Source organism: Pteropus alecto, unplaced genomic scaffold, assembly GCF_000325575.1.
Source record: "Pteropus alecto unplaced genomic scaffold, ASM32557v1 scaffold168, whole genome shotgun sequence".
Classification (NCBI taxonomy): Eukaryota; Metazoa; Chordata; class Mammalia; order Chiroptera; family Pteropodidae; genus Pteropus; species Pteropus alecto.
Window position 1 is genome coordinate 200,581 of NW_006441948.1, and position 21,014 is coordinate 221,594.

At 36.8% G+C, this 21,014-nt stretch overlaps 2 pseudogenes; both read right to left on the reverse strand.

Moving 5' to 3' along the window:
* The window catches only part of LOC102893682, a 48,290-nt pseudogene extending 27,603 nt beyond the window's left edge, over positions 1 to 20,687 (reverse strand).
* Positions 7,548 to 7,666, reverse strand: LOC112485453 (annotated as a pseudogene).
* Positions 20,688 to 21,014: the final 327 nt, after the last annotated feature.

The following is a 21,014-nucleotide window of genomic DNA, read 5'->3' on the forward strand; positions in this document are numbered from 1 at the left end:
GGGGCAGGGGCTTATTCTTCAAATCCTCTCCAACATTTGTTATTAGTTGTCCTGTAGATTATAGCTATTCTAACAGGTGTGAGGTGGTATCTCATTGTGGTTTTGATTTGCATTTCCCTAATAGCTAGTGACAATGAGCATCTTTTCATATGTTTGTTGGCCATTTGTATTTCCTCTAGGGAGAAGCGTCTGTTAAGGTCCTCTGCCCAATTTTTGATTGCATCATTTGTTTTGTTTTGTTGTTGTTGTTGTTGTTGTTGTTGTTATTGAGTTGTATAAGCTCTTTGTATATTTTGGATATTAGGCCTTATCAGAGGTGCTGCTTTCAAATATATTTTCCCATTCAGATGGTTATCTCTTTGTTGATAGTTTCTTTTGTTGTGCAGAAACTTTTTAGTTTGATGTAGTCCCATTCATTTATTCTTGCTTTTACTTCCCTTGCCTCTAAGGTCAATTCATCAAATCATCCTTAAGTCCAAGGTCCTTGAATTTTGTGCCTATGTTTTCTTCTACGCATTTTACTGTTTCAGGTCTTATATTCAGGTCTTTAATGCATTTTGAGTTAATTTTGGTGTGTGGTGATAGAAAACAGTCTATTTTCATTCTTTTGCAGGTGGCTTTCCAGTATTCCCAGCACGATGTATTGAAGAGGCTTTCCTTTCTCCACTGTATGTTTTTGGCTTTTTTGTAAAAAATTATTCGCTCATATAAATATGAGTTTACTACTAGATTCTTGATTCTGTTTCACTGGTCCATGTGTCTGATTTCCTGCCAATACCATGTCGTTTTGATTCCTGCCACTTTGTAGTATAATTTTAAGTCAGGCAGAGTGATGCCTCCAGCTTCATTCTTTTTTCTCAGGATGATTTGGCAATTTGGGATCTTTTCTGCTTCCATATGAATCTGATGATTTTTTATTCTATTTGTTTAAAAATTGTCGATGGGATTTTCATGGGGATTGCATTAAATCTATATAATGCTTTAGGTAATATGGTCATTTTAACTACATTGATTCTTCCAATCTAAGAACATAGAATATCATTCCATTTCTTTGTGTCTTTTAAGGATTCTTATAATAGGGTCTTAAAGTTTTCATTATGTAGCTCCATCACATGTATCGTTAGATTTATTCCTACGTATTGTATTCTTTTAGTTGCAGTTGCACTTCTTTTTCTGACACTTCATTATTAGTATGTAGGAACTCTGTGGATTTTTGAACATTGATTTTGTATCCAGACTCTTTACTGTATTTGCTTATTATTTCTAGCAGTATTCTTGTGGAGTCTTTAGGGTTTTCTATATAGAGAATCACGTCATCCACAAATAGTGATGGTTTGAATTTTTCATTTCCTAATTGGATGCCTTTTATATCTTTCTCTTGTCCGATTGCACTTTCTAGGACCTCCAATGTTACAGTGAATAACAGTGGCAATAGTGGACAGCTTTGTCTTATTCCTGATCTTAACAGGAAGGTTTTTACTTTTTCACCAATAAGTATAATGTTGCCTGAGGGTTTGTCATACATGGCCTTTATTGTATTAAGGTACTCTCCTTCTATACTGATTTTGTTAAGTGTTTACATTATAAATGGATGCAGTATCTTGTTAAAGATTTTTTCTGCGTATATTGATATGATCATATGATACTTATTTTTAATTTGTTTATGTGATGTATAACATTAATCGAATGGCAGATGTTGACCCATCCCTATGCCCCTGGGAATAAGCCCACTTGATGGTGGTGTATAAACTTTTGAATATGTTGCTGTATTCAGCTTGCTAGTATCTTATTTAGGATTTTTGCATCTGTGTTCATGAGAGATATTGGTCTGTAGTTTTCTCTTTTTGTGTTATCTTTACCAGGTTTTGGTATCTGAGTAATATTGGCCTATTAAAATAAGTTAGGACATATTGTCTCCTCTTCGATGTTTTTGAAAGGGTTTGAAGATATTATGTATTAAATCTTTAAATGTTTGGTATAATTCACTGGTGAAGCCATCTGGTCCTGGACTTTTACTTTTCGGTAGATTTTTTATGATTGTTTCAATTTCCATACTGGTGATCGGTCCATTTAGATTTTCCAATTTTTCTTGAGTCTGAGAAGGTTTCATCTTTCTAACTACTTGTCCATTTCTTCTAGGTTATTAAATTTCATGTTATATATATTTTCATAGTATTCTGGTATGATACTTTGTATTTCTGCAATGTCTGTCATCATTTCCCCTCTTTTATTCCTGATTTTGTTTATTTGTGTCCTTTCTTTCTTTTTTTTTTTACTGAGTCTAGCCAAGAGTTTGTCAATGTTATTAACTTTCCCAAAGAACCAGCTGTTTGTTGCATTTATTTTTTCTATTGGTTTTTGTTTTCAATTTCATTAAATCCTGCCTAATTTTGATTCTTTCTTTCTTTCTGCTGATATTAGGGCTAATTTGTCTTTCCTTTTTAGTTTTTTTAAGATGAAATATTAGGTTATTTATCTGGGTTTGTTATTGTTTTTGGATGTAGGCCTGTAATGATATGAACTTTCTTTTTATAATTGTTTTTGCTGTGTCCCAAAAGTTTTGATATGTTGTATTATCATTATTATTCATTTCTATGTATCTCTTGATCTCTTTTTTTTATTTCTTCCCTGACCCAGTAATTCTTCAGTAGCACGTTGTTAAATCTCCAAATATCTGTGGTTCTTTCTGATTTCTTTTGGCAGTTGATCTCTAGTTTCAAAACATTATTATCAGAGAATATGGTTGGTATGATTTCAACCATCTTATACTTGTTGTGGCTATCTCTGTGTCTCAGTATGTGGTCAGTCCTTGAAAATGTTCTATGTGCACTAAAGAATGTATAAGCAGCTGTTTTGGGATGAAAGGCTGTGTAAATGTCAATTATGTCTAATGTGTCATTTGGTCTAATGTGTCATTTAAGGATGTTATTTCTTTATTGATTTTCTGTTTGGATGATCTGTCCATATCTGACAGTGCAGTATTTAGGCCCCCTACTACAACTGTGTTTTCATCTGTTTCTCCCTTTGGCTTTGTTAGTAATTGCTTTATATATTTTGGGGCTCCCTGATTGGGAGCATACATATTAACGAGTGTTATGTCTTCTTGGTGTATGATTCCCTTTATCATTATGAACTGTCCCCTCAGTATTTTTCTTTATCTTTTTTAATTTTGAAGTCTATTTCAACCGATATTAGTACCACTAGTCCTGCTTTTCTCTGAATGCCATTTATTTAAAATATCATTTTTCACTTTTCACTCTGAGTCTATATTTGACTTTGGAGTTGAGATGTGTCTCCTGGAGGCTGCATATGGTTGAGTTTTGTTCTTTGATCCAATCTTCAACTCTTTGCCTTTTTATTGGTGAGTTCATTCCATTTATATTTATGGTATTTATTGAAATATGAGATTTTCCTATTCCTATTTTATGTTTTGCTTTCTTGTAGATCTGTTCTCATTGCTTCCTTTTCCTTGTTTGTTTGTGGTTTTTTATGTTTTGTTTTGTTTTGTTTTTTGGTTGGCTTTTGTGGGTTGTCCCTCTAGTTCTTTTTGTTTTACATTATAAACTTCAGTTCTGAATCTTTGGCATGTGGTTACCATTACAAGTATGTAAAAGATAATTATATATAGTAGTACATTTACTTCTGTGTGTGCCTTATCTCCATTACCCTTTTTGAATTTGGATCTCTGCATCCTCACCTTTTAAGTCATTGTTGTCTTAATTTTTCCCTATGTATGCCGAATGTTCATTACTATGTTGCTATAGCAAATCTCTTATTGTTTAAGCTTATAATACCCTGTTCATAGTAAAGGTTACACTACTCTGCTTCTCTCTGCCTGCTACTCACTTTTCTCTTAGTTATACATATATATTTTTGTCATTTTATTCCAGGTGAGCTGACCCCTTTTAGTATTTCCTATAGTGCAGGCCTCGTAGTGGAGAATTCCCTCAATTTTTGTATGCCCAGAAAGGCCTTTTATTTTTCCTTCATATCTAAAGGAGATCTTTTCTGGATACATTACTCTTGGCAGGTAGTTCCTTTCATTTAATAGTTTGAGTATTTGATTCCACTCCTTGCTGGTTTGTAAGGTTTGTACTGACAAGTTCAACGATAATCTAATGCATTTACCTTCGTAAGTTACTGTCTTCTTTTCCCTGGCTGTCGTAAGAATTCTTTCTTCATCATTGATTTTGGTGATTTTAATAAAATGTATCTTGGAGAAGCCCTTTTGGGGTTGAGATAATTGGGTGTTCTGTTGACTTCTTGAATTCCAAGCTCCAGCTCATTCCTTAGATTTGGGAAATTCTCATCAACTATTTTTTTTTTCTGAAAATGCTTTCTAATCCCTGCACGTTTTCTTTCCCTTTAAAAATGCTCATTATTTTTATGTTTCCTCTCCTGATGGTATTAGCTAGTTCTTGTATTTCTCTATCATTATTTTTCATTCTTTGGTATCTCTCTTCTTCCTTCTGATTTATTTCTAGATTTCTGTCTTCAATATCACTGATCCTTTCCTCCATTTGGATAACTCTATTTCCCAAGCTTGCTATTTCATTTTTCAACTCTTGCAGTGTGTATTTTTATCTCCAGAAGTTCTATTCTGCTTTTTGAGGGTTTTAATCTCCTTGCTAAATAACTCATTCTGCTCATCTAGTTGTTTTTTTCAATTCCCGAAATTGTTGATATGAATTGTTTCAGATCTCAGTGAGTTTTTTTCAGAAATGCCATCCTAAATTATCTGTCATTTAAGTAGCATATTTCTGTCTGTAAGCTTATTTTCTGGAGATTTTTCTCTTTCTTTCTGAGATGTCTCATGACCTTGGTTGTTCATGTTGTTTAATGGAGTATTTTATGCCTGGGCATTAATGGAAGTGTATTCTTCTTTTTTCCCAGAAAGATTTATTATATAAAAATCCTCTTTAGTCTGCTGTAAAGAAAGTGTTTTTCTTTTAGTTTCCAATAGGTGAAATCTAAGCATCTTGGATCCCTGCTTTATGTAATGTCTTAATAATGCCTTTCTTTTCTTATAGATATTCAATCACACTCACTACCCTCAGTCTCAGTCCTTGTCAGTGTTAGCGACAATTTTGGTAACGTTTGCTCAGATTCCCCTGGAACTTTGCTGTGTTGAATCTTGGAGGATATGGGGGGAGGGACCCTCTGTGTTGTGGGATGGAGGCTGTGGTTCAGTCTCATGTTTTGCAGCCACGATTGGTAATAATCAAGTGTTATTTCTCTGCCAGCCCCAATTCTCTGCCCTGATCCCTAGGAACTTTTGGAACTGTATGGAGCTCACAGTTCTCTCAGGCAGGGCTGTTCAGGCAACCCACCACACATTCTCTCCTCCCCATCCTCTTGCAGGGATCCTCAGATGGGTGAGGCAGCTTTTTTGTTTCTTCCAGTCTACTGCCAGACTCCCAGGGTTCTGGCCTGTGGTAGCTTTTATGTGCACATCTCATGCTCAGGACATGCTGGTGTGCAGATTTGCTGTTTTTTGATGAGTTTTTGATGTTCAGCTTATTGTTTTTTTATGGGAGAAATCTTGGTATCTCCCTGAAGAAGCTGATGTCATAAGAAAGAATATAGAGAGAAAAACCAGGATTACAATGCAGGATCATAAGAGCTTAGATAGGCTTAAATCCTGGGTTCTGTGGAGATATATAAGAGGACATTTAACTCATTTTCATTAGAGGCTTAATGAATAAGATGATGTTTAATTTGGATGGTTGGAAAAATAGTTTTGCCTCTACCTAGGTTCTTGGCTGAGACACCCCTCTGTAATAAAAGACAGATTAACAGGAGAAAAACAGACAGAAGTTTAATAACATGTATACCTCCTTTATACATGAGAGATACCCAGGAAAACTGAGTAACTCCCCACTATAGCTCAAGCCACCACCTTAATTATCATCTCCAGCTATAAATAAAAGACAATTTGGGTTGGGGGAGTCCAATTATGAGAGTATACAAGGAAAAACACAGTAAACAAAGGTAAGGTTGTTATGCAGATTTAAATTTCTGCTTTCTCCAATGAATAGAGTTTTTAGACTAATTGTCCTCTTCCTCATAAACTGAAGGAGACACCCTCACAAATTCTCTTATAAATTTAAATGTCCCTTACAAAAGGATAACTTCTACTTGGTTATCAGAGTTTTTAATTTGTTTTCTGTTTCTTAAAAATATCCTGCTCAAAATAATCCTTATGCCAAAAAGTCATATTTGGGGGTGATATATTCTGTTCCCCTTCAAGTTGAATCAGAATATTCAGAGTGAGGAGGATACTCTAAGCAGACGAAACTACACATGTAAAAGCATGGGTGTAAACAAGGAACCGCCAATATATTATATGACTGGAGGGCAGGGAGTGTCTTGAAACAATCTGTGGCAATGAGGACAGAGAGTTAGACAAGGATTAGTTACATTATTCAATGGCTTATGTGTTATTCTTAGGGATTTGAAGTAATGTCACAGATTTTATTTCCAGCAGTGTTTCTGTGGTTTTCAGTAATCTAGGTACCCTTTCTTCACCTACTTTTCCCTATAATTTTTACCTTTTTCATAGTAGTTACTTATTAAAGCTTCATTGACTTTGAACATATTGGTAGGCCAGTTGACAGAAACTATGGCCCTGAAGGAGAGCAAAGATAATGGAGTTAATGAGTCTGGATTGGAAAATGTGCTTGGCCCCATGAAATAGACAATCTACTGTACTGAAGTTTCTGTTAAAGGGTGAAATAATGTTATTGAGGTACTGACCATTTCAGAATAGGCACCATGAGTGAATGCCATTCTTAACGAGATCACTCCAGAGCTTAGGTTCATGTTTTAGTTTTTCAGAATGGAAATTCATTTTGATCAGATTACCCATGCTAGTTAAAATCAGACAACTCTGATCTTCCAGAAGTCTATTTTCTTAATTTATGATAAGAATTGTATCCAGCAGTATAGCTGGTATCAGTCTTTTGCACAGAGCACCACCCCGCTCCCACACACACACACTAATTGGCAAATTCACTCTGGAGAAGAAAAGATGTATCAGGATATTAGTTTGTGAGCATAGTCAGAAAAAGAGAATCTGATATTCTCTGGTGATATTTCTATTCAGCTATGGTGGCCTGACAGGTTGTCCTTCACTGCAGAAATAGTCCTCTCTAGATAACTGGTATTCGTTTTTACATTCAGAGCACTGATTCTCCTACACAGAGCACCTTGACATATTCTCACACTTTGGCTCTCCCTAGAATCCATGAAAATGTTCTCCCACCCCCACTTGTTATGATATTGCTTGTCACAGCCTAGCTTACATTAATCTTAGTTGGTCTGGATGGAAACTGAGCTAACATTGGAAACTCATCAGCAGCATATTTGCAAACTCTCTCTTAGGGTGGAAAGAATTTCTCTAGATAGCTTGCTTTATCAATTATTTTATTTCATTTTTATTTATTTTATTTTATTATTTTATTTTTTTTAGGTGAGACAACCCTTGGTTGACCTCACAGATTACAAGGACCTTGTCAGCTTACAATCCCTTATTTTTTTATATTTTACATTTATAGCACCTGGTCTTCCTAGGTGGTCTCCCATCCAAGTACTTACCAGGCCCGACCCTGCTTAGCTTCAGAGATCAGATGGGATCGGGCTTCTTCTGGGTAGCATGGCCGTAGACTTATTTCACTTTTAGAAAGTAACAATTCTTAGTTCGATAGACAATTATTGAGAATAGTTCCTATTTTGAACCTGTTGCATCTCTAGATTCTTTTTTTTTTAATTTTCCCCCTTTTTATTGAAATGTAATAGACAATTAGTATTTACATCATACAATTCAATGGGTTTCTTTTTCAATTATAGTTGGCATACAACAATATACTAGTTTCAGTTGTATAGAATAGTGATGAGATCCACATAATTTGCAAAGCTATCACCCTACTAAATCTAGTACCCCTTTTCCCCCTTACATATGTATTACAACATTATTAACCATCTTCCACTTGCCACACTCTACACCTCCATGACTATTCTGCAACTATCCATTTGTACAGCTTAATTCCTTTGCCTTTTTTTGCCCCACCCAACCCCTTCCGATCTAGTATATCTCTAAATATTCTCTATGAGTTCATTTCTGCTTTTGTTGTTTTTGTTGATTCTGTTCTTTATATTTCACATATATATGAAATCATGCAATATTTGTCTTTATCCAATCCATAGCCTATAGGTCCATCAAGGCAAGATCTTTTTCCATACCCTTCCTTTTAGTCTGTGTGTGTCTTTAAATCTGAAGTGAGTCTGTTGTAGGCAGCATATATAGAGGTCGTGTTTTCATATCCATTCAGACACTCTATCTTTTGGTTAGAGCGCTTCTTTTCCATTTTAGGTACTTATTGATAGGAATGTAGTTATTATTATTCTTTTTTTCCTGTTTTTGATACATGTTTTTTCTTCTTAAAGAAATCCCTCCAATGCTTCCTATAATACTGGCTTAGTGTTGATAAATTCCTTTAGCTTATTTTTGTCTGGAAAGTTCTTTATCTGTCCTTCAACTCTAAATGATAGCTTTGCTGGATAAAGTATCCTTGGTTGTAGATCCTGGGGTTTTATCACACCAAATATTTTGTGCCAAATCCTTCTGTACTACGAAGTTTCTTTTGAGAAATCAGCTGCTAGTCTTATGAGTACTCCCTTGTAGGTAACTAATTGTTTTTCTCTTGCTGCTTTTAAGATTATCTCTTTGTAGTTAACCTTCGGCATTTTATTTATGATGTGTCTTGGTGTAGGCCTCTTCGGGTTCCTGGTTTGGGGGATTTTCTGAGCTTCCTGGGGTTGCATGTCTATTTCTTCTCCAGGTAAGGAAAGTTTTCAATCATTATTTTCTCAAATAGCTCTTCAAAATAGCTCTTCAAAATCTTGTTTTTATTTTTTCTGGTGCCCTTATGACATGGATGTTTTTACATTTAATAGTGTCCTATATGCTCCTTAAATTATTATTATAGTCTTGGCTTCTATTTTCTTGCCGTTCTAATTGAGTGTCCTTGGCTTTCCTATCCTTTATATGGGTCATTTGATCCTCTTCTTTCTTCACTCTGTTTATTTTATTTAATATACTTCTCATCTCAGATAATGTGTTCTTCATTTCTGACTTGTTCCTTTTTATAATTTCCATTTCCATTTTTATGATTTTTATCTCTTTGTTAAAGTTCTCACTGAATTCATCTACACTTGTCATAAGTTCATTGAGCATCTTTACAACCAATGTTTTGAACTCTGCATCTGGTAGATTGCTTGACTCCATTATCCCCGGATCTCTGTCCTGTTCTTTGATATGGTTTCTGCTTCTTTGTTTTCCCATTTTTGCTACCTTTTTGGGTTTGTTTCTACATACTAATCAAATCTCCTAAGTCCTCCAGTCTTATTAGTGTGCCTTTGTGGGATCCGGCAGCATAGTCCTGAGAAAGGTCCAGCTGCAGGCCAATTTTAGCCCCAGCCTGTGCCCCTCCAGATCCACTTGTTAAGATTTGACAAGCAATCCATGGGTGCTGTGCTTATAGTTGTCTCAAGAGGCCATGCCAGAAACCGAGGCCAGCTGACACCAGTGAGAGTCTTGACGCTGCTCAGGAAGGGGCACCTGACTATGCAAGAACACACCTGAATGTGGCTTGGGTAGGGCAGCGAGTTTGGGGAGACAAGTTTCAGGGAATTCTCTGGGCCAAGCAACCTCTGTTATTCAGTTTGATGATGTCAGCTATGGCAGCTCTGAGTCTGCACACTGGAAGAGGGAGGACTCATCAGAAGAACAATGGATATTGCCAGCACTTCTGTACAGAGTGAGTCTTGACTCAGCTCTTCCTCTGACAACTCAATGTTCCCCTGTAAATCCCTGGTGCCCCATGCACAGCCGACCAGCACTGGTGATCAGAGCAAGCAGCTCTGTCACCACGAAAGTCCGCTTACGGACACAGCCCCTTTAAGAGGCATCTGTCGCTTCCACAGCCTCCTTTCCACTCAGCCGCTTGGCTTGGGACTGGACAGCCTTGTTTCCTTGCCCTGTCCTACCTTCTGCCATTGCAGGGTTATTTCCTAGTTCTCTCCCTAGTAGTATGGCTTGTTCATCTAGATCCCAGGTGATTTTCCTTGCTGTTTGTACCTTGTTTCTGTCACAACTTTGATTTTTTTGCCAGAAGGATGAACAAAACCTCTATCATCTATGCCATTTTTCCTCCTATGCATCCCTAGATTCTTGTGCTAAGTTAGCCAATTAAGAATCAAGATTGTTTAGCAGGAAAAAAAATCATGAAATTCTGGTTTAATAATGAGTGAACATCTTAAAGCCACTAGCACTCTTATTTACAATTGAAATTGTATCCAGAACACATGTAAACATATTAAAGCAGTGCTCTGAGAGAATACTGATCTATTTTCACCTGTTTATTTTATAAATGGGGAAACTAATGCTCATAGAAAGGGAACGATTTTCCCAGGATAGTTCAGCTGGTCAGTGGTGGATTCAGGATTAGAAGCTAGAAGCTCCTTTAGATGCCACATATAATTGACAGACTCTTAGATACAGAGAACAAATTGATGGTTGCCAGATGGGAGGGGGTTGGAAAGGAGGTGAAAGTGAAGGGATTAAGAAGTACAAATTGTGGGGAGTATTGACAGAAGTAATTTTTATTGTTGCATGGAAACAGTTTGAGCTGGCTGGTTTTGAGGGCTTTTTCCATATCTAAGAGATTTTTATTCTACTTTAGGTTCTGTAACTTGAGCTGGCCCTGATATCTAGGTAGTGTGACCCTAGAAGATATGTAGAGGTACTGAGGAACAGTTTGGAGTTCCCATTAGCACAGTGATTATCTTACCCTGTCAGATTGTTAAGTCAGAAAGGGAGCTGTTAAATGAAAGAGAGCTCTTGGATGTTTAATTTGGGTGAATGGCAAGTCCTAGCTCCTATTTGGATCTCAATGTCTATCTCTAGAAAGTAAGAGGAGGATAAGATTATCTCTTAGGGCCCTACGAGTTCTGATGTTTTCTACTTATCTGATTCTTTAATTCAGTTGGCTAATATTGAGCATTTGAATTTATTCAGAATCTGTGAAAGATCTAGCAACTAAGCCATGGTGCACCATGTGCCAACTCTGCTAGTATTTCTAGCTCTTACTCTTCATCCCAGGCGTGTACCCTTCTCCTGGTCCCTACCCCTCTGGTCTATGAGGATGACTACCTGTGTGTTTTCCACTGCATTCTTAGGTCCTGGCTATTTAATCACTTAGGATATTATCTTTGACTACCTACTGAAGAGTAGGTACTATCCTACACACTGGAGACATAAAGATAAAAGTCCTTATTCTCATGTGGAAGCAAACAGGTAACTAGGCAGTCACAATGCATTGTGATAAGTGTTCTGGGAATGGTGTGAATGTGGGTTTTCTGGGGACAGAGAAGAGTATCTAGCCACTTGAGGGATGAGGGGATTGATCAGAATTAGAGAAGGAGGTGAAGCCTGAGGTAAATTTGGAAGTAATAGAAGGTAAAAGCTAGGTGAAGTGGAGGAGGCAAAATATTCTAGGTAGATAGTGTAGGTAAGGACTTTCCACGAGAGAGGATATTTTGTGTACAAGGATCTATAAGTGATTTTTTTAGTTATTCAGTTTCTGTAAGTAGTCAGTACTTTGGAGTACCTATCTCTATGCTTGATCTTGGGTAGAATAGAAAAGTATAGAAAGTTGGTAACTCATGCCTGGCTTGTGCTCCAAAATTATGTTTGTGAGTCAGTTGCTTGGAATGCAGAATGCATTTTTTTCCCCACAGAAAACAATGGTCTCCATGGTAATTTGGTTTCCAGCCCATAAAAGCCTATGTAATCCATAATCTGAAGGATCATGCTGTATTAATACCATAGATACTAATGATCGCTGTGTTTCTATGGGAAATTCCATGTTATAATTGAACCATGTGTTCCAAAAACACCCTCTTTCCCACTGAAGCTTCAATAGTATGGAGAAACCCTTGCTTTGCCATCCCTCCAGGTGGTAAACCAGTGGGCCTAGGAATTTTCTCAGCTCCAGATTATTACCAGTATCTCATGGAGATGCAGAGAGGATATAGCTGGAAGAGGGATAGAGTAGCGATTCAGGAGAAAGGAAAAGGATATGCGGAAGAAAAGACAGGCAAGGATGTGACAAAAATGTTAGAGAGGAATGGTTACCCCAGGGTCAATGGAGGCAGGAATGAAAGCATAGCTGGGAAAATGTGTCCTTGCCCTGGGTAAGACTGTGGAATGGGGGAAGGATTTAGCACTTACTGAGTTAAAACTGAGTTCTAGCAGGCCTCAGGTATTTGACACAAGTCTTTTTTAATACTTAAAAGGAATGTCTTATTTTTCCTGTTTTCAGAGGAAGAAACTGATACAGAATAAAAGTCTTACCCAGTGTCACAGAACTAGTAAGTGGCAGAGCTGACATTCATAATCAGATTCCATGAAATTGCTGCAATGCATATGTTTATTAATATGTTTAGTAATATGTGTAAGCTGGGGATGTTGTCTCATTTTATTGCTGAGAAAATTGAGGCTAAAGCTTTAAGAGTGATTATTTCAGAATACTACTACTATATGAGGATAGCAGCACCAGAGTCAAACCATACCTTATTCTTAGCCCAGTGAAGTTCATTGCATGAACTACCTACTGTGGTCAAGGTAATACATATACCTCCAAGCCATGAGCTTACTATTTAAGGTTTTTATATTTAAATGCCTCATCTAACTAGACTAAGGCAGCCTATGGTAATGCCAGAATAGAGACAGAAACACAGTACATTAGAAGAAGATGGAGACTATAATTCTGACTCAAGGGATCTGAGGAGGCTTGTGAAGATTATGGTGGTAGTATCTGGAGTTGAGACTTGAAGGATTTATAGCAAGTGATAGATATGCAGATCTGGTGGGAAGATATTCTAGGAAAAGAAGCCAGATGAGCACATCATAAGCATAGTGCCTATTAAATGAGCACTTAACTTTGTATTAGACGCTGGTATGTGTTTTATGTAAATTATCTCATTTATTTCTCAGAGTAATCCTATTAAGCATCATTATCACCCTCATTTTATAGATAAAAAAACTAAGATTCAAAATAGGCTATTTATCCAGTCTATACAGCTAATGAGTGGTAGAATCTAGAACCTACAAACTTAGTCTACAGACTTATTTATTCACTTGGGTATGGGGTAGAGGAGGACTTTGCTATATACTGAATTGTGTCCCTTCTAAATTCATATATTGAGGTACCAACCCCCAATGTGATGATATTTGGACTTGAGTGAGGCCTTTGAGAGATAATTAGCTTTAGACGAGGTCATAAGGCTAGAGCCTTCATGATGACATTAGTGCTCTTATAATAAGAGAGACCAGAGAGTGTGTTCTCTCTTCCTTCTCTCTATTTTCCTTCACCTATCTCTCCCTCTTCCTCTCCTTCCAATATGAGGACACAGCAAGAAGGCACCTATCTACAAGCCAGAAAGAGAACTCTCACCAGAAACTGACTATGCCCGTACCTTGATCTTGGACTTCTATCTTCTAGAACAGTGAGGGAACAAATATGCATTGTTTAAGTCTCCCAGTCAGTGGAAGATGATGAATTCAATGAGTAGTTGGAGAAAAGAGAATTGTTGGCTTGACTTTCTAGGGAGGGCTTCACAGAGGAAGTAGAACTTCAAATAGGTCTAGATAGGCTTTTCATGGGAGAGAAGAGTAAGAAAGAAAATATTCCAGGAGAAGGGACTGACATATAGAAAGAAGAAAAACACATGTAGAATGAAACAAAAGGCAGCGGGAGCAGGTTATGGTTTTGTGGGACATAGTCCTGCTTGGCTTGGTCAGAGTGAAGTATGAAGGAGGATAGCAGAAAATGACTTGTAATTGCTACATAATGAACTGCCTCAGGGACAGAGATGAAGTTTTAGGGCTGCATGGTTATGTCACCTATTTTAAAAGTAAAAGATGTCAGATAGTCACAGTACTTGAGCGCTGTACATTTATGTAGGAGTTAAGCACTGATTGCTGTGTACTTAATACTCTCTTGGTTGTGTGAGGGGTTCCTGCCATTAAAGAACTTATAATTTAGTTAGACCATTTAGTCATGTTTGAAATGTCATAATATATGAAAATATTATATACAAATATGAGTGATGTATTTGAAGCTGAGTACAGCTGAGGGGTAAATAGCGAAGGCAATAACTACTTAATCTGAAACAGAGTTGGGCAAAGAAAAAGGATTGGAGAACACACGTAGACATGAATACTTGAGTATGGGGAGGCATACATTTCTTCCTCTGAGCTGGGAGGGTAAAAGATAAGGATTAAAACAGGAATGAAACTGGTCAGATGGAGAAGGTGAATTCTAAGATTACTTTTACAGAAGAGAGAAGGTTCTTTATTATAAATATAAACACTTTAAATATTTGCTTTATGGCATTTAAAACCTCAATGAAATTTCTATTTTTTTTGATGCAAAACTGGGTTATAGATAATATGCTGCATGTACAATGTGTGTTAGTGTACACTTTGGAGGTATATCCACTGAGAGTTTATAGTTCTTGGTGAGTTTATATACTTTATTGAACATTTATTGAAACAAGTACCTTCGCTTCCTTGTTTTATTTTTCTTTAGCTCTTGAAATACTACAGAGACATATGACTGAACAATTTCTAGACTGAAAACTTTATTATTATTAAAAGAAAGGCTGTTTCTCAAGTTCTTCAAGCATTGATCAACACGATATCCTTCGAAATTGGAGTTACTCTGTAGGAATCACAGTATAGAGTGTTAGGCATCTGGAATGGTTTGTTTCGCTGCAAGTCTATGTGTTCATACATTTTTTTTAACAAAGAATATTTACATTTTAGAGGACAAAAATATGGGATATTTAACAGAAAGAAAACAAAGCAGGGGTGATGGAGTTACATCTATGCATTTTCATATTATTATCTATACCCATTTATTAACTTACATTATAAATGATTTATTTAGTCCAGCTGTGCTATATGGTTAAGAGCTGTAAGAGGCTGCAAAATAAACACAATGTTTTCCCTGACCTTCAGGAGTTTATAGTTGGAGATATACATATTACCTAAATAAGACTAAATGTTATAAGACTGGTGTAATTTGGAGAAGGAAAGATCACTGAGGTTTGGGGTGGCTGATTGAAGCTTTGTAGAAGAAAAATGTGTGCTTAGACTTGAGGAATGTGTAGAAGTTGAAAAGAGTGAGAATTAAAATGAGGAATTAAAATGCTGTAGCACACATTTCTTCTTCAAAATCAGTGAGGTGGTAGAAACTATGGCTGGTGGTGTGAATGGGAGCCTACTCAATGATTTGATGTGCCAATAAGTAGAGTAAGGCTATGTCTACTCAATGCTGATTTCTCTGTTTTATGCTGAAGAAAACAACTTTGGCCCACCATCTAGGTATTTCTGGATATTTCCAAAAGTTTAATACCAGGTAGGTATTATTTTTGCTAAACGTATCTGTTTATTTCAGTTAGATGCTTGGCATCATGTAGACAAAATTCTATTCATAATGAGAATACTTAAGTTTCCTGTGGATATTTTTGTGTGTGTGAACTTTATATATTAGAATAAACCATTATTAAAAAACTACTGAAAATTCACTTTTTCTCCCTCTCATTTTATATTGTTCTCTTTAAAATGCAGCTATTAAACAGGCAATGATATATTATTCAAAGGGAAAGGCACATGCATACCGAAGAACAGCCCATTTTGTGGTCAGCTCACTAGGAGATGTATACCATTCCAGGAAACACCCTACCCTTTCCCTGTATGACTGTAAAGCACAGCATTTGGAGCTGTACTCCAGAGATTGACAGACTGGTTACATTATATTCCCAAGAAGTTTTTACCTCTTAAAAAAAGTAGACAGTAAAGAAGTCCTTAGAAGTTCCTAGTTCTGTGACTGTTATCACTGTCCCTTCTACCTAAAGTTCCAAGCTCTTCCCTTTTGCATATTTAAATCCCATCCATCATATGAGGTCCAGCTTGAATGCCCTTCACTGGGAAGCTTTTAATGACTATACCAAAAGGAGGACATCTCATCTTCCTCTGAACTGGCACCCTGTTGACAAACACTCATGGCACTTAGCACACATAGTCTTGTACTAGAGTAATTTGGTTATATTTTATCTATCTTACAGGATACATTCTTAAAGAACAGACACTATGTCTCATATATCTTTATATTCTCCCATAGAACCTATATATTCTCCCATAGAACCTACATAGCAGGCCCAGAGAAAATATTAATTGAATCGATTCATGTATGATATGTATTATAGGCTTTCAAGAAGGGAATTGACATCTTCAGGGTGTTAGGCAAAGGTAGCTCTTGGAAAGACAATTTAATTACTCAGCTCAGGGCTTCTGTATTGAGTCCTACCATGAATGGGTCTAAGGAAATATAGCTGAATTGAAGGGTCAATCTTGCTTTGGAGTGCAAGGGAAACCTGACTCTGGGGTAGAAAAATTTTTACAATTCAGTAAACATTGAGTCTAATTTTCATGCCAGGCATTGTGTTAGTATTGGGAACAGAGAGATGAAGACAGAATTCCTGTCTTTAAGATGCTCACAGTCAATTAATGTGGAATTAAGGAAGGTGAGACGTGTCAAATAAGAAACAAAAGAAAGCCATTCTACATTACTAATATCAGTTAGACATTGGAGACAGCTAAAATGAGGGCAGATTCTTGAAGGCTCGGTTTCCTAATTTCCTGTTTCATGTTCTTGGCTGCTTTTGGTAATTTCAAAGGCACACTCTCGAAGAGCAGGAAATGTCAACCAGCTATCATAAGGTGATCCACAGATTGGCCTTCTTGACAGGGAAGTCACATGTTTTTTCACCTGCTGTGCCTTGGTACCTCTCCCTCCAACCAGGTGTGAGAATAAGAATATGGTTAATACTTTCAAAGGATAGAAAGGACATTCTCATGACATAGAAAGACCAAAGAGGATGATATCAGAAGCCTATTTCTATTCTTGGCTTTGAAAGCTTTCCTGGACATACAGATGCACACACCCTAGTCCACAGAGCTTCACATGCATACACACATACACAACCCACATTCACATATATATATGCACACTGACAAAAACATATGTGCATATACACACAAATGCATATTTGCACATTGCAAAAGCCTTGAACCCCCATCATTGGTTCCTGCTGTTTTCTGTCCCCCATGGAGTTTGGATAAGATTATTGTATGAGGTTCAGTTCAGTGGCTTACCTCCCGCCTCCCAGCCCCCTCCCCATTAGCACCTTGCTTCTAGATTTGGAAGTGTCAGTTCTCCATAGAAATCTCTTTCCTGGGTCTGAACATTCATCTCAAGGATAGACAGACACAATCTATTTCTTTTACCTCTTTAATACTGAGTGAGTTATTTCATGGAGAGTTTTTGTTTTGTTTCTTTATGTGTTTAAGCATGGGGAAATGTTTTAAAGGAACACAAGGACAAAGTAGATGCACTGACACTGATTTGTGAACATGCAGATCTTTGTTTTTCTTATGCTATATAGGGAACTGAGCCTCAGGTCTTGGATTGATTCAGATTTTGAGTTTTTGCTTTATAGCTTCTGCCAAGTGGCAATGATTGCATATCAAACTGACAGACTGATAGGCAGCATTCTGTAGGACTATTAGGAGACAATTCATCTAGAATCCAATTCTCTGGTTAGGATGCCTTTAACTAACAATGAGAGTCACAAAACACCTTTCACATGTCCAGGATTTACAGCATGTGAGACTAGTGAACTTGACATGTTTTATAAGGATCAATAATACAATTTAGATGCTTGCTGTATTTTAAACTTAGTGGAACAATATTCAAACGATAAATAGCACTAAAGAAACTCAAATGTCAAAGTTTTTGAAATGAGATGTGAATTGAACAGATTACTCTCTCCTCCCATACCAGGCAGCATTTTAGCTATTTTTAATTAGAACAAGCTAAATATAGCTCTTTATCTTTATGGACTAGGGATGTGGGTGACATTTTGCTAAATCTTTTTGAAAACACAAGACTTATTAATGTTATGTTAATTATTGGAAAAGAAGAAATTAAATGCTCAAACTTTGAGCTGACCTAGTGTAGAGGTCCAAGTCAAAGAAAAAATTAATGGAAAGCAACCAGAATTGGAATAACAGGGTTTGTCACTGCCTTGGTAATAGCCTAAGATAAGAATGAGAGAATGGAGGCGTCACCAAGACAAAAGATTTTTGGAAAGTAATTATAAAACTAAAATAGCAGTAAAGAGTCTCAGTAAAGAAAATCAATTATAGTTACATGGAGATCACCAAATATGTCACATTGGAAACATTGTGCTTTTGTTCTAGGCAGCTGGGTTGTCATTGTTGGGTACCCACAGCTGGCAGCTCCCCTCATCTGAGGGGTCAGAACAGAAATAGGTCGTGTTATCATATCTTTGATTGGCCTGTCTGCCTGGACTCTGTGTTTACATGCTGAGAATTCAAATGCTGGCCATGAACTCCCAGCCTGGACTGATCATGGAGAAAATGAAAATTATGGTTAACCTCAGAGGTCAAACCACAGAATGTATACAGTTTTGGAAATGAGTGAAATGCAAAGACTGGTGAGGTATCATTTGACGTGGCAGGTAGGTTTAGTGAAAAGGAAGAGTGACAATTTTCTAAACTAATCTCCCCATTTTGTGAAATACTGATCTCCATTAAAAAAAGTTAAGCCATGCCTTATTATAAGCTTTTTACCTTTTTTATTCTTCTTCAGAACACTTCTTAAGAATAGTGATTTTGGGTGAACTTTAATTTTTCATGTTGATTTTCTGAGAGCTAGAGAGCATGCATAGAGTGTAAAACCTCTCCATGCTATTGGGTCTTTAAAAAATGTATTGTTAGAGCATGTATTATACCCCTCATCCCCTCTTCTCTCTTTCATTCATCATCCACTTCCTAGAGATTAATGAAAAATTTGAAAGAAGTTCACTTAGTTTATAAACTTTTTATCATACAACTGACACTTTTGTGTTGTTGAAAAGTAAGGTAATGTAAATAAGCAAATACAAGAGGAAAATAATGATACCCCTGAATAGGTACCAAGGTAAACATTGCTCTATATTTATAATGCATGTGTTTTTTTGTGTATTTATGAAAAATATAGACTATCATAAGATATATATAATATATTCATACATGATGTATTAGATATAATATATAACAAAATATACATTATAATGCAATGCATGCAATGCGTGTGTTTAAAAATGTTTTACAATTTTTTTAAGGGAACATGCTATTTTATAATCTAATTTGCTTAATAATATTATTTTATTTTCATAATTAGTTTCCTGTAACCAAATAATGTACTTAGGACATTTCTCTCTGCTGCAGGTTCTGTTCAGAAGAATATAGCCCAGCCAAAAGATGCACCAACCAGTATAAGTGTACTAGTTGTTTATAGCCAGGGTCTGATCTGATTGTTAAGTATTTCAATATTATACCTGAATGTCATAAGAAATCTTAATATGGTAGAAAATATCACACAGTAGTTAGAATTGGGCTACAGGGATCCAAGCAAAACCTGCCATGTGCTAGGTGCCCATGGGATATGTGGATATGTAGATCTCCCTTTCCCTTTCCAATAAGCTTATAGGGTATTTAGGTGGTCACACCATACATGCAAGCAAAGATAACTAACAGTGCTACTACTCAGTATTGATCATATAGGCCCCTCTTACCTGCAGTTTTGCTTTCCTTGGTTTCAGTTACCCATGGCCAAACCGATCGGAAAACATTAAATTAAAATTTTCAGAAATAAATAATTTACAAGTTTTAAATTGTGCACTGAGTAATTTGATGAAATCTCAGCCACCTGACCCCAACCCGAAGAGTGTGAAACATGCCTTTATCCAGCATATCTATGCTGTGTGCACAGTACAGAGACAGACCACATTTACATTCCTTTTATTACAGTATATTGTTTTAATCGTTCTGTTGTACTATTAGTTATTGCTGTTGATCTCTTACTGTGACTAATTTATAAATTAAATTTTATCACAGGTATGTATGTATGTATAGAAAAAAAAAACATAGTATACACGGGATTCTGTACTATCTGCTATTTCAGGCAGCCACTGGAGGTCTTAAGGCTTATCCTAGCAGATAAGGGGAGACTACTGTATATTAATTACTAAATGAATAGTGTGGTCTATAGAGATATTAGAGTTCAAAAGCCTGGGACAATCAGACAAGGCTTCACAGAAAAGGTCATGTTTAAGATAAGAGGAGAAAGTGGATGCAATTCAAGTGAAGGTAATAAGAAAAAGGTATGGTGAATCTGGGAAACTACAAGACGATTTGTTTTACTTTTAGATTCATTATCTGTCCCTTGTTCTGCAAGGGTTTTGCAAACTCTATTTCCTGGGCTTCCTCGAGAATTGGCTTCTCATTAGGTTTGACCAATAACAGACACTAGTCAGAAATTGGAGGGCCGGAGAAGGGGGTTAGCCACTGTATCCCAAGCCTGCTTTCATTTGAATTTCCAGAAATTGGCAGTGTCTCCTCTGTGTCTCTAATTCTTACTTGGAAGCTCCAGCATCCCAACTTCTGTTGAGGGGCTCTTCCTCAAAGGTCCCAGCTCTTTTCTGGTAGCCATATCTCCTGTCTCTGTCCCTCAGCCCTACAGCCCTATGATTGATAGCAGCTTCTTGCAGTTACTAAGCTCTAGGTTGCCTCATCTTTCCCCCATTTGCTCTTTCTATTCTTCTAACACTAATTTGTTTCCTGTATTCCCTCTATTGAGATGGCTGGTGTGGGTTTGTTTTCCTGGCTGGATCCTGTCTGATGCATTCTGTAGCAGGAAGTGGAAAAGACAAGCCTGGAAAGATGGTTAACACCAGATTGGTGAGTAACTCTGTTTCTTGCCTAGGCAGGCAAGCTTGCCACACCATAAGAACCTCCAAAAAGAGAGAGAAAAATATAC